The sequence below is a fragment of the Pleurodeles waltl genome, chromosome 8, assembly GCF_031143425.1.
Source record: "Pleurodeles waltl isolate 20211129_DDA chromosome 8, aPleWal1.hap1.20221129, whole genome shotgun sequence".
Lineage (NCBI taxonomy): Eukaryota > Metazoa > Chordata > Amphibia > Caudata > Salamandridae > Pleurodeles > Pleurodeles waltl.
In genome coordinates, this window is record NC_090447.1 from 131,820,722 (window position 1) to 131,833,229 (window position 12,508).

Here is a 12,508-nt window from a genome sequence, read left to right on the forward strand (position 1 = left end):
TCCTTTGAGGAGCCAGGCAGGTCTTCTGACAGAGTTCAGGTATGGATCCAGAAGTGTCTGATTTGGTGTGGTCAGAGACCCAGTTTATATACCCCAAAATGCATTTGAAATTCAAACTTCAAATAGTGGTTTTGAAGTGCACACGTTCCTCTTTCATCCCAGTCCTGTCTGCCAGGGTCCCTGTGGGGGGTAATCAGACCTTTATGTGAGGGCAGGCCACTGGCTTTGAAATGTAAGTGTGAGCCCCTCCACCCTACAAGCCCAGGAAGACCCATTCAGTATGCAGATGAATGCAGATGTGACAGAGTGCCCTGTGTTTGTGGTTGTCTGGGTAGAATGCACAAGGGGAGCTGTCAACCAGCACAGACCAGATGTGGATTGGAGACAAGCTGTAAGGCACAGATGGCAGTAAGTGTAGAGAAATGCCTACTTTGTAAAAGTTCAATTTCTAAAATAGTAATATTAAATCTATCCTCACCAGTAAGCAGGATTTTCTATTACCGTTCTGGCCAAACTAAATACGACCTGGCTTCTCCTTCGTGATCACAATCTACCACCCAATAGTATGTAATGGCAATTCTAATGCTAGTCTATGAGAGGAGCAGGCCTCACAGTAGTGGAAAACAACTTTGGGAGTTTTCCACTACCAGGACATGTAAAAAACATAGGTACATGCCCTTCCTTTTTCTTACATAGCACCTTGTCCAGGGGTGACTTATATGTAGAAAAAAGGGGAGTTTAAGGCTTGGCAGTAGTTTTAAATGCCAAGTGGCAGTAAAACTGCACACACAGGCCTTTAAATGGCAGGCCTAAGACATGGTTAAGGGCTACTTATTTTTGGGTGGCACAATCAGTGCTGCAGGCCCACTAGTAGCATTTAATTTGCAGGCCCTGTGCACATGTAGTGCACTTTACTATAGATTCACAAGTAAATTAAATATGCCAATTGGGTAGGAACCAATATTACCATGTTTAGGGGGGAGAGCACGTGCACTTTAGCACTGGTTAGCAGTGGTAAAGTGTGCAGAGCCCTAAAAACAAAAACAATGTCAGAAAAATAGAAGGAGGCAGACAAAACGTTAGGAGATGACTACCCTAAGGCTGTCAGGTCTAACAGTTCCTATCAGTGGATGGGAACGAATTGTGTGAGTCAGCACAACCCCCCCTTTAGTTATCCTCAGCCCTTGCTTGTGCACTCCACTGCTAGCAGTCCTCTTTCATAGGTGTACTGATACACATAATGCACCAACTAAATGTTTAGCGACTGGTTTGAAAATGCTCATTTGATCTGATTCAAATTAGGAATGGCAATTGATTTGAGCAATGGCTGAAAGGAGCTGGGTCAAAAAAGCCCATCTCTGTTTTTCCTTCAAGGTCACAATAAACATTGTGGCTAGTGCCAGACATAAATACTAAGCGCCGAATGTGCGTCAATTTTTTTTACCACAATCAGCGCAAACCCTGCCCCATATTTATACTTTGACGCCCGACTCCGCAGGCGTCAAAATTCCACCATGTGCGGCATTTTTTGGAAGGGGGAACCAGCCTTGCGTTAATTATATGCAAGGTAGGCGTTCTCTTCCAAAAAATGACTTTAAGGCCTGTGCCCCTTATTTATACTCTGGCGTCATTTTGATGCACAGGAGGGGGTGGGCCTTAAAAAACAGCGCACAGCCTGATGTGCGCCGTTTTTTAACGCCTGGGTCAGGGAGGCGTTAAGGGACCTGTGGGCTCGGAAGGAGCCCAGAGGTGCCCTCCCCTGCCCCCAGGGACACCCCCTGCCACCCTTGCCCACCCCAGGAGGACACCCCAAGGATGGAGGGACCCATCCCAGGGAAGTAAAGGTAAGTTCGGGTAAGTATTTTTTTCCGATTTGTTTTGTGGCATAGGGGGCCTGATTTGGGCCCCCCTACATGCCACTATGCCCAATGACCATGCCCAGGGGACATAAGTCCACTGGGCAGGGCCATTGGGCAAGGGGGCATGACTCCTGTCTTTGCTAAGACAGGAGTCATGTCAATGGAGGTTGGGCGTAAAAAAAATTGGCGCAAATCCGGTTTGAGGCCTGAATTTTGCCTCAGACATGACTTGCACCATTTTTTGACGCACAACCCCCATTTTCCCATACGCTGGCACTGCCTGGTGTGAGTAATTTTTTTTACGCACACCAGTCCTCAGCGCCGGCTAACATCATTCCATTAATAAGGCGCCCGCATGGCGCGTTGGAATGGCGTTAGCCGGCGGTAAAATTTTTGACGCACAGCTGCGTTGGCGCAGTTGTGTGTCAAAAAGTATAAATATGGGCCTAAATTACTCTGTCTAAACTGCCTAACACAGAATACAGTGTTAACTTTACATTTTAGAATTGATTAACTATAAATATAGCAAATATTTTATGACTGCATTTTAAATTCACAGTTTAAGGGCAGTAGCAGAGATAATCGGGCATTACCTATTACATGACAGATATGAATGGTTTAGTACAGGTGCTCCCAACCTGTGGCTTGGGGACCCATGGGGCCCTTGAAGCCTCCTCAGGGAGTCCCTGACTGCGTAGAAAATTTAATAATATTAATAGATTAATAAACTGTATATAGATAAAGTTGCTAAATGGACAACTGAAATTTTTTAAACGTACAGTAAATGGCAAGGAATTTGAAATTGGAGGCTAAAAATTAAATTAGTATCCTCCGATTGATTTGTGGGAAAAGTGCAGGTGGACCAAACAGATTATAGAATGGACACTGTGTGTCATCAATTGAATTTAGAAAAGCTCCAACCTTCCTATTAAAGTTATTTTTTTTATTGGTTTATTTATATTTGTTTGCAAACAAAATGTGTTATCATTTTTGCATGTGTTTGATGAATGCTTGTTTCTGCATTTTGTGTCTATTGTCTTGCAGCTCAAATCATCCACAATGTTTAGACTAGGGTCATCTGCTTCCAGTAGTGACTTGGTGGGAGTCCCTGGATTTTAATAATGATTCAGTGGAGGTCCCCAGGTTCAAGTAATGATAAGTGGGGGTCCACAGAAAGTCAAAAAGTTGAGAACCGCTGCTTTAGTAAACTTTGCTTCCTAGGTTGCATAATTCATCACAATACAGCAGTGTTACTGAATGTAGATGCAAATGCAAATTTGACAATGCTTTAGAAATGGAAAAAAAAATCTTTCGTGAAGCCTTTAAAGCGCGAAGAAAGTCCATTATTTTTTCAGGGTAATGTCTGTCAATTCCTTTAGCACAGAGCATGGAAATGGGGCGATTTTCAGCTGGATAACAATAACTGCGGAAAATGTGAATGGCAGTTAACAGATTATCTTCCTAATCACTCCTTTATTTCCATTAACAAAGCTTGCACTCACAGCAGGCCTCCGACGTGCATTAATGCTGAATGTGCTCTTGAAGCAACCGAAGAATTCATAAACAGCAGCTTTAGGCCTGGTTTTGGCAGATATAGGATTCAGTCAACAACAATAGCGTCAGTGCTCAGTAATATAAACAAATGATTATCATATGTATATATACATTCTTTAATAGCAACAGAATATAATGCATAGTACAAATGCAGTGTTTTTGGAGGTCCCAGTTCTAGGTGCCATCCAAAAGCAGAATCTTGTGTCATGGCTGTTAGTGTATGCATGGTGCAAAAGGTTGGTGGTTATGAGATTATGGAGAAACAATTATGGGGGTCATTCTAACCCTGGCGGTCCAAGACCGCCAGGGCTAAAATGACGGGGGCACCGCCAACAGGCTGGCGGTGCCCCGCTGGGCATTCTGACCGCGGCGGTTTGACCGCGGTCAGAAGTGGAAAACCGGCGGTCTCCCGCCGGTTTTCCGCTGCACATTTGAATCCTCCATGGCGGCGCAGCTCGCTGCGCCGCCATGGGGATTCTGACAGCCCATACCGCCATCCTGTTCCTGGCGGTTCGCCCGCCAGGAACAGGATGGCGGTATGGGTTGTCGTGGGGCCCCTGGGGGCCCCTGCAGTGCCCATGCCAATGGCATGGTCACTGCAGGGGCCCCCGTAAGAGGGCCCCACAAAGAATTTCACTGTCTGCATTGCAGACAGTGAAATTCGCGACGGGTGCCACTGCACCCGTCGCACCTTCCCACTCCGCCGGCTCCATTCGGAGCCGGCATCCTCGTGGGAAGGTAGTTTTGCACTGGGCTGGCGGGCGGCCTTTTGGCGGTCGCCCGCCAGCCCAGTGCAAAACCCAGAATACCCTCAGCGGTCTTCCGACCGCGGAGCGGTATTTTGGAGGGGGAAGTCTGGCGGGCGGCCTCCGCCGCCCGCCAGACTTAGAATCACCCCCTATATCTTGTTTGAGTTCATATATGTTTTAGCCATAACTTCAGTGCTTAATTTGTGTTGGTGGTTTCTGGTGCTGGGCACCGGCAATTATTTATAAGGGCCGGCTTTATTGTTCTGCCTCAAGCATTTAGTGTGAGCAAAAGACAAATATGGGAAAGATGGAGGGAGAGAAACACGGAACAGCGTCACAAAGGGAGAAAGCAGAACGGTGCAAGAGTGAGCTGAAGGGGCAGGTAGTGTCTATACATGGATTGAAGAGGCTCGAGGTGGCTTCAGGATTACGCTACCTCAATATTTCGTGCTCGCACATTCAATTACAGCAGCCGTGTGTTTCAGAGGGGCACCCGCACGTTTTTATTTACAAGTTAAGCATTGCCTAACTTAAAACGTTTCCACAGTGAAATGGTTTCTCTTTCATAAGATGTGGCTGCAAAACAAACTCATCACTCAAAACTGTCTTTTGGGAAATAGGTAGAGGAACAGTGTGTTGAGGGTAAATCTAGTCAGACACTCACATTTCTGTCTGTTCTGTTTTTTTCGAATCTCTAAATCAAAGGAGCGTTGACTTTCCACGAACTGCAAATTGCACGAGAATTAATTCTGCAAATGAAAAAGAAGGCGTAAATGTTGGCACTCGAAAATTCTGACACCCATTTTTTGTTTTCGAAAAATGCCCATAATAATAGAAAATTACCGAAAATGTAGCAATAATGGAAAATTGGAGTAGACAGCAGAAACACATGATTTGGTGTGTTGTGTACTTTTTACATGTTTGTTTAGGCACAGCGTCTGAGACATCAGAGCAGTCAGTCTTTGATCTGTACTGAGCGGTACTGGTGGAGCGGGACTACAAAGAACAGCGCCTCCTGAGACCTACGGGCTCTTGGTGCAGTAGTATTCCTTCCATCAGTTATTGATACCAATGATGGATATTTCACACGTGCCCTAATTCCATATCATTCAGAGTCCCGCAACAAAGTATGTGGGGGAAAGAAATAAAACCACAATTCCCTGGTTGCGAAAAGAAGGAATGGTGAGATTTTTCCCCACCGGAATTCCATCCAGTGTTGTCTGGCCAAAATTGTCTTTCTGTGGCGATGAAATCCAAACTTGGAGCACTGATTCGGGCGCTGTTTCCCATTTTCACCCAAAACAGTATTTCTGTGGAAGACACAATGAGGGAGTACGCCTATATCATCTACTGATGAGATGACACTCATTATTTTTCTGTTCCAAGATGTCTAGTTTTAGCTGAGTAAATACACCAACAGAAGTTTATCAAAAACATTTTCAAAACAGACAGTTTTTGTTGGGACTTAAAACTTTTTAAGGATGTTGTATGAATCAGCCGTGAGCTCCCTGTTTTATTTTGTTGAGCCAAGGCCAGTGAAGAATTATATATAATTCTTTGATGCACCCCTAATTGTACCATTTGTGTAATTAGTATAATTTGTACCTATTAAATATAGATTAATAGGGATTCCCAGCTTTAGCTCATGTTGGATCAGCTTCTCCAAAATCTGTGGGCCAATTAGGGCCTCAATAATTCATTGAACACTGAGAAGTTGACACTGTGAGCAGTACCATTAATGTAATCAATAGATACCTGTATCCACCCACTTTGAATAAATAGATGTATTCAAACACATTTCTTCACTCATCAGGACATCCATCGATAGATGGATCTTTTTGTTCTTGTTGTACTTTTTTGCTTATGCAGGGTCATCCCCAATCTTTTTGCCTCCTGCCTCCTATTTTTTCTGACTTGTTGCTGTTGGTATTTGAACTCTGAGCACTGCTAACCGGTTTATCCATGATTGGCATATTTGTTTTACTAGTAAGTCCCTAGTAAAGTGCACTAGAGGTGCCAGGGCCTGTAAATCAAATGCTACTAGTGGGCCTGCAGCACTGGCTGTGCCACCCACATAAGTAGCTCTGCAATCATGTCTCAGACTTGCCATTGCAGTGTCTGTGTGTGCAGTTTTAACTATAAATTTGACTTGGCAAGTGTACCCACTTGCCAGGCCTTAACCTTCCCTTTTCGTACATGTAAGGCACCCCTAAGGTAGGCCCTAGGTAGCCCCAAGGGCAGAGTGCAGTGTATGGTTAAGGTAGGACATATACTAATGTGTTTTATATGTCCTGACAGTGAAACATTGCTAAATTATTTTTTCACTGTTGCAAGGCCTGTCCCACTCATAGGTTAACATGGGGGCTACCTTTAAATCTAATTAAAGTGTAGATTACCTTTGGGAGCGGATGGACATGTGGAGTTTGGGGTCTCTGAGCTCACAATTTAAAAATACATCTTTTAGTAAAGTTGATTTTAAGATTGTGTGTTTGAAAATGCCACTTTTAGAAAGTGGGCATTTTCTTGCTTATACCATTTCTGTGACTCTGCCTGTTTGCGGATTCCCTGTCTGGGTCAGTTTGACAGTTGAGCTGGTTGCACCTCACACTAGACAGTGACACAAAGGGAGCTGGGGTGTAGTCTGCATTTCCTGATGAGCCATCTGTGCTAGGAGGGAGGGGAGGCGTGGTCACTCACACCTGAAAGGGCTGTGCCTGCCCTCACACAATGCAGTCTCCAACCCCCTGGTGAGTGTCTAGGGCCTGGTCTGGGCAAGGCAGGATTTCACATTCAAAAGAGACTTTACTTTGAAGTAGGCCTACTTCAAAGGATAAATTGGGTATAAGAAGGGCACCCAAAACCACAGACTTCGGAACACTTCTGGAAACAAGAGAACCTCTGCCTGGAGAAGAGCTGAAGAGCTGAGGAAGAAGAGCTGCCCTGCCTGTGACTGTGCTTTGTGGATATATCCTACAGTTGCTGCTTTTGCCAGAGTAAGAGGGCAAAGACTGGACTTTGTGTGCCTTCCATCTTGTGAAGAAATCTCCCAGGGCTTGATTTATAGCTTGCCTCCTGTTGTTTGAAGTCTCAATGACAGCAAAGACTTCTCTCTGCCAGCACCTGGAGTCTCTGGAGAGACTCCTGCTCTGACAAGTGGTGCCCTATCCAGTCCCTGGGCCCTTGAAAGGGAAAGCTGGTGAAAATTCAAGGAAATCGACTTTGGACGACTCCGGACCTACGCGCTGCTGAATCCGGTGACGCCACCTGCAACCGACTCCGTGATCTTCGCTGGAACGTGATGACCTTCGCAGGCCCGACATCGCTGCAGCCCCGCCAAAGTTTGAGACTCGTGGAAGTCGGCGCACCACGTCGTGACCAACGCCGCTCGAAGTGCACGGATTTAACTTTTCTCACAGACGCCCAATCCCTGACTTCGCTCATCGATTTGTTTTCATTTCTTCTCCAAGGTACTGTACCTGGGGGTCTACGCGACCCCGTGTCCGGCACCGCTGGTTTCAGATTGTTGGGAACGACTCTGTCACAACGCCGTGTTAACACCTCATCGAAGCATTTTGTGTTTCTAAGCGCTATTTTTGAGTTTAATCTTTAAAAATTCATAACTTGACTTGTGTATGTCGGATCTTTGTCGCTTTGGTCTTGTTTTGTTTAGATAAATATTTCCTATTTTTCTAAACTGGTGTTGCGTCATTTTGTAGTGTTTTCATTAAGTTACTGTGTGTGTTGGTACATATACTTTACACCTAGCACTCTGAAGTTAAGCATACTGCACTGCCAAGCTACCAAGGGGGTAAGCAGGGTTTAGCTGAGGGTGATTCTCTTTTACCCTGACTAGAGTGAGGGTCCTTGCTTGAACAGGGGGTAACCTGACTGTCAACCAAAGACCCCATTTCTAACAGTTCTCCAAGATGTGCAGAATCTAGATAAGTGGCATCACAATTAGAGTGAAAATATCTGGCAGTGGTGCGCATATGAGAAATACTAACAAAGTGGCAAACTGAATAATATCAACAATCAGCATCGACAAATAGCAAAGAATCATGGCTCAAATATTAGTATTACATGTTTTGTAGAAATGCATCAACATCATTTAGCTGTTTTCTGAATATACATATATTTTTACCTCAAATGTGAGCTTTTCATTTCACAAATTATTTTTACTCATACCTCAGTACACCATTTTCTGAAAAAATGGAAAGATATTTCCCATAAATCCCGCCACTAAAAAAGCCTCTGCAAATTTCTAAAAAATACTTTAAATTTCCTTTTAATTAACAGACTTTTTTTTGTATATAAATTAATTTTCCCTCAACGAAAGCCAATACTGACCTGAAAATACATGTTTGTAAAACACAAGCTTTGTTTGCAAATCTAAGTTTGCAATTTTCATCAGGCATTCACCTTTAGAATTACAATGCTCGAAGCGTGTAAAGGTTTGTAGGTCTGGTTTCCCCCCTGATTCAAGCGCACAATACATCTTTAAGGATATCATTCTTTCAAGGGCTGCAACGGCATGAACCAAGGCCAGCTTAGTCACTGTCTTGCCTAAATGCACTTTCCCTATAGCCTAGTTTTAAACTGTTGGTAATTAAGTCAGGACTAATCTCAATTCCTGTAGTTTACTGCAGATTGACTAGTGCTTTATCTTCAACTACAGTCAAGGGACGTTTTATTTGAAAGCTTAGACGTGAGGAGCATTTAAGTAATTACCATGTTTATGCCCATGGACCATCATATTCAACATTGAGGTGGACATCCTCCAACATCTAACATTATGCCTTTTGATTTCCACTCCTACCCTACTTTTTCTTTGACATTATCAAGCAATCAGCCTCTACTGTATGCAGATGAGACACATTTCATTCTAAACCTGCAAAAATCTACTGATTTGAAGTGACATGGATAACACCATTTTTAATTTTAGTTTGATGTGCATATCAACATTATAATTTGTAATTACAACACAATGCTGGGATGTATAGAAATGTGTTTTTTTGACAATGCTAAACTAGATCTCAACTAGGCCTCAACTCTATATTGTTATGACAATATTAATTATGTGTTCTTGTTTCTTATTGACACGACACACAGCAAAACATTCACTTTTTTGTTTTTTAATGACGTTGTTTCAAAAGAACTCCAAATGGAGTCGTTAGATACTTTTCAAACCTCTTCCACACTTAAGTACACTAACTTATAAGTCTTTCTCTTGTTTATTGTTACACTTGGCATCCTTGGCATGGTGTCCCCTAACTTTTTGCCTCTGTTTCCCAGGTTGTTGATGTGTGCGTGACTTTGTTTTTTACTGTTTTTGCTACTCTGGGCACTTTACCACTGCTAACAGTGCTAAAGTGCAGGTGCTCCTGTGTATGTATAGTTGGCTATCCATGATTGACATATTTGATTTACTAGTAAGTCCCTAGTAGAATGCACTGGAGGTGCCCAGGGCCTTTAATAGAAATGCTACTAGTGGACCTGCAACACTGGTTGTGCCGCCCACATTAGAAGCCCTGTAACCATGGCTGAGACCTGCCACTGCAGTGTCTGTGTGTGCAGTTTTAAATTGCCAATTCAACTTGGCAAGTGTGCCCACTAAACCAGGCCTAAACCCTCCCTTTTTATACAGGTAAGACACCCCTAAGGTAGGCCCTAAGTTGGGCCATAGGCAGGGTGCAGTGTAAGTGGGACATGTACTTATGTGTTTTACATGTCCTGACAGTGAAATACTGCCAAATTCAGTTTTCACTGTTGCAATGTCTATCTCTCTCATAGGTTAACATGGGGGCTGCCTTTAAAACTTATTAAAGTTTAGATTCCGTTTGAGAGCAGACAGAAATGTGGAGTTTAGGGTCCCTGAGCTCCCAATTTAAAAATACATATTTTAGTGAAGTTGGTTTTTGGATTGTGAGTTTGAAAATGCCACTTTTAGAAAGTAGACATTTTCTTGCTTAAACCATTATGTTACTCTGCCTGTTTGTGAACTCCCTGTCTGGGTCAGTTTGACAGTTGGGGTGTTTGCACCTCTTCTTTAGACAGTGACACAGAGGGAGCTGGGGTGTAGCCTGCATATCCCAATTAGCCATCAGTTCTAGGAGGTGAGGGAGGAGTGGTCACTCACACCTGAAAGGGCTGTGCCTGCCCTCACACAATGCAGTCTCCAACCTCTGGTGTGTGTCTAGGGCCTGGCTTGGACAAGGCAGGATCTTTAAAAAAAGAGAGACTTTGCTTTGAAGTTTACCAGCTTCAAAGGAAGAAAGGGGTATACGTATTGGACCCCAACCCCCTGCAAATCAGATTACTTCAAGTATTCAAGAGGAACCTCTGCCTGGAGAAGAGCTGAAGAGCTGAGGAGAAGTGCTGCCCTGGCATGTGACTGTGCTGTGTTGGACTATAGTGCAGTTGCTGCTTCTGCCTATGTAAAGGGACAGAGACTGGACTTTTTTTTGTATTCCTGCTTGAGCGGTATTTCCAACGGCTTGGAGTAGAGCTTGACTCCTGTTTTGAAGCCTCAGGGACAGCAAAGGCTTCACCTCCCAGTTCTGAGTCTGCCTGGAGTGGACTCTAGCTTGCCAGAGGGTGCCATTCCAGTTCCTGGGCCCCTGAAAGTGAATTCCTGGAGAAAATCCTGTCTAACAATGCCAGATGATGCTGTGTGACTTTGCAAAGGAGGCCGCTGCAGGAAACCGTGACGCTGCCTGCCCCGAGGCCCTGGACCTCGCAGAAGTGCGACAACCCATATGACCCCATAGGCTGGGCGCCGCTGCAGCCACTGATCCCGCCCGACTTCACTGACTTCTGAGTGTTGTAAGTCTGATGTCCCTGACATCCGATGCCATCGCACCGCCTGCGGCACTGTGATGTCATCGCGACCCCACAAGGTTGCCCTGACTGCCAACCACCCCATTTCTAACATGTGTAACCAGATTTATTTTGACACATCTGATGACACTAGGTCAGAAGGGGTTCACGTTTGGTATTTTAGTGGAATAGTGTTAGGATGGTGAGATTACATATCATATTTTATAATGTAATTATTTCTATGGTGAAAATTAGTATAAAAGGCCCTCAGTTTTGGTGTGAGCCAGGGATTTTTGGGTCTCTTCTATGGATGCTGCCCACTTGTCCTACACATTTTGGACTAAGTATTGTAGTGTTGTGCAAGTTTTGTGATCACACCCTTTTGTTGTTAAAGTGGAATGCAATGAAATCTTGGTTTACAATGTTGAGTTCACAGTTACATACAGAAGAATAAAGATGTGTACTATTCAGCTCCGTGTGTGGCTTAGTCATTGGCGGGTATCTAGGTTGGGGACGACACTACAACTGGCAATGAGATAGAGAACAGGTAACCCAAAGAACGATTGTGATCTCCAAGAGAGTTTGCCGTGGTCTTAAGCAAACTGCTTGTGCATGCCATGTGTGTCGCTGTCAAAGTACGGAATAAACGCTTCATGCATGTAAGTCAAAGTGCAGCTCCAGCTGTGAAGTAGCTGAAGACAACAAAAGCATTGTAAAGAATCTACACATCGTTGGCCGAGAACCTGCTGGTCAGGCCATATCTAAAGGTGACACAATGCCACGCAAGGTAAATTGTACATTATACAGAGGGTTAACACTGAAGGCGGATACAACTAGGTTTACAAAGCGCAACCAAAGATAACTATAACTTGCCAAATTACGCTGTGAACAGAAGTGCTGCAAGGCAGAGCTCAATTAGGTGTCAGGAAATGCAAACTGACGTTTAGAAAAGAAGAAATCAATGATTTACCAAATCCACTTAAGAGAGTCATCGTACCCCAGCACTTGGTTAGGTGCCTCAGGGAGAACTGTTCAGTGTTGTGCTTACAGAACTGTCCATATCCAAAGCTGTTTGCCCACAAAGTTGCTGTGTGGGGCTAAGAATACCTCTGTATGTCTTCAAAGAATAGAGACAAATACGACTTTTGTTAAAAGTCATGGCAACTAAGAAAGAAGCCATAGTCCAAGTAATGTTAAAGAAGACCCTGAGGCCAACATACCACAGGACCTTAGAAAAGGTTTTCATTAATGTGACCTCTAAGCAGTGTCAGAGAGCACTCTACCCTCAACATCAGTAAGTTCCACACTAGTTGCTGCTTTTCTGAAACCACCACCTTCCAATACAGCAAAAAAGCAAAATATTGACAATAGCTGGACTTCGTGGCTAGTTGATGATTTCATTGATGGACTTGATAAGAGTGAAAACAGAAACATTAGCAAGTATCTCAACATCTTATTGGTGATGGTGTGAAAGAAATCATAAGGAAAATGCTGAGGACAGACAAAGAAGTCACATACCGTCAGATTAAA